Source organism: Thamnophis sirtalis, unplaced genomic scaffold (genome assembly GCF_051295495.1).
Source record: "Thamnophis sirtalis isolate CommonGarterSnake01/CBP01778 unplaced genomic scaffold, rThaSir2_p1.2 scaffold_10, whole genome shotgun sequence".
Classification (NCBI taxonomy): Eukaryota; Metazoa; Chordata; class Lepidosauria; order Squamata; family Natricidae; genus Thamnophis; species Thamnophis sirtalis.
Window position 1 is genome coordinate 5,324,048 of NW_028261390.1, and position 2,500 is coordinate 5,326,547.

Here is a 2,500-nt window from a genome sequence, read left to right on the forward strand (position 1 = left end):
AGGACCTTACATCCAACCTACAAGAGCGGGCAACGGAGACATTGCTGCAAAATTGCCTGAGCCAAACTCCAGGAAAGTTATGGTGGCAGCTCGAGAGTTTCGGAAGCGTATAAATGAATTCTTCAGAATTACTAAAGAGAGGCAATACGAGGGACTTAACTTGGACTCAATCTTCGTAAATGTCAACGTCCACAAGGCAGTGACCGTTGCATTGTGAAGGCCAAAGGCAGAACGTCACGGATTACAGAGTTGTTTATCCGTGTGTTGTCCTGCCATTGGATTCTCAGCTTGTTTCACGGTTCCGTCGCCACGGGAACCAACACTCCCCATTTATCCGGGCTTGTGACCGGCTATGGTTTCCCATAGGCTGGGTTCAATACGAGGGGGTGGTTAAGAGGTTGAATTAGGACTGGAGAGATCGGGTTTTTTTTTATAAAAAAAAAACACCTCCCTTTGGCAACAAAAACTTATTGCTTAACTTGTAACCCATTGTATCTCATAGGGTTATTTTGGTGAAAAATTGGAAGAAGGAGTGTTTGGCATGCGCCCTTGAACTTCTACAGGATAGGCAGAAGTGACAGACAGACAGACAGACAGATATTAGATCTATGGGAGAGAGGGAGGGAGTGAGTAAGAGAGAGATCATAGATGATAGGTAGATAGATAGATGATAGATAGATAGATAGATAGATAAATGGATGGATGGATGGATGGATGGAGGAATGGATGGAGGAATGGATGGATGGAGGAATGGATGGATGGATGGATGGATGGATGGATGGATGGATGGATGGATGGATGGATGGATGGATGGATGATGGAAGGACAGACAGACAGACATTAGTTCTGAGAGAGAGACAGAGAGACAGAAATAGAGAGACAGAGAGGCTGAGTCAGAGAGAGATCATAGATGATAGATAGATAGATAGATAGATAGATAGATAGATAGATAGATAGATAGATAGATATGATAGGTAGGTAGGTAGGTAGGTAGGTAGGTAGGTAGGTAGGTAGGCAGGCAGGCAGGCAGGCAGGCAGGCAGGCAGGCAGGCAGACCGACAGATATTAGATCTGAGAATGAGAGACAGACAGACAGACAGACAGACAGACTGCCAGAGTGATAGAAAGAGACAGAGACAGAGACAGTGAGAGACAGAGAAAGGCAGAGTCAGAAAGAAAGCATGCATGATAGATAGATAGACAGACGGACAGACAGACAATAGATAAGTAGATTGACTGACAGAAAGAAAGACAGACGGATGGACAGAAAGATGATACATAGATAGTTTGTACTATCTACATTGGCTTAATTGTTGTTATGTTTTATGGTGTACACTATCCAGAATCCCTTGTTGAGATGGGTGGCTATAATATCAAATAAACAAATAAAATTGACAACAATGGAAATAGATTCTCCATAGCTTTATTATTGCCAAGAGGATAATGTTTCAACATTGGAGAGATGAATTTATGTCCTCAATTACCCAGTGGATTGAAGATCTGGTATTAACATGTTATCTATCAATGAGTTGTCTGCAGGCATAATTGATGCATGTAGAGTTATAATGAAATATAACTGCCTAATATGTAATACAGCCCAGGTTCGATTCCCAGTAAGGGTATGGCTGTCTGATGAGAGCTAAATAGCTTGAAATAGATCTATACTAGTCTCCCTTCATTTATTTATCAGCAAAAAATACTCTTTCTATATAATTCTCTATCTCTATATCTATCTATCTATCTATCTATCTATCTATCTATCTATCTATCTATCTATCTACATACATACATACATACATACATACATACATACATACATACATACATACATACATATTTTTACATATCTTTTACCTCTATTGATTCCATACAATACATCTTAGGTATAGATTTGATTCTCTTATATTTCTTATTTCGTACTATTTTATATACAATCTATCTTATATTTTTTCCTTCTTGTTGATTCTGCAGTTTTGTATTTATTTTCTGATCTCATGATCTCCCCCCCTCCCCGTTATTTCTTTCCCATTTTCCCCCTCTAGCCATTTGTACCATAAATTCCCTACTAAGTAATACTTGGATTCCTCTTTGCCTTTTAGTTCTTTTGCGAGTCTGTCCATTTTGGCGCATTCTAATACTTTTTTTTAATCACGTTCTCTTCTGTTGGAGTATATTTGTTTTTCCAGTTCTGTGCATATGTGATTCTTGCTGCTGTAATTGCATGTAGTATTTAGGTACCGTATTTAATTTTTTTCCTCATAATTCCCTGTGATTATTCCTAATAAAAAGAAATAGTTCCTGTTTTAATTCCATTGGTTGTAAAATAATCTCTTTGAGCCATATAACTGGATATGTGATATCCCCTCAATTTCCAGTCCCTGAACTCTATTGCAAAATGATACATGGTTGTACAGGATATCGAGTGTCACCAAGACAATGGCTATTTGTCCACATTACTCGAGGTTACACTGGTTATATTTGCTCATTACAAACTGTGGGT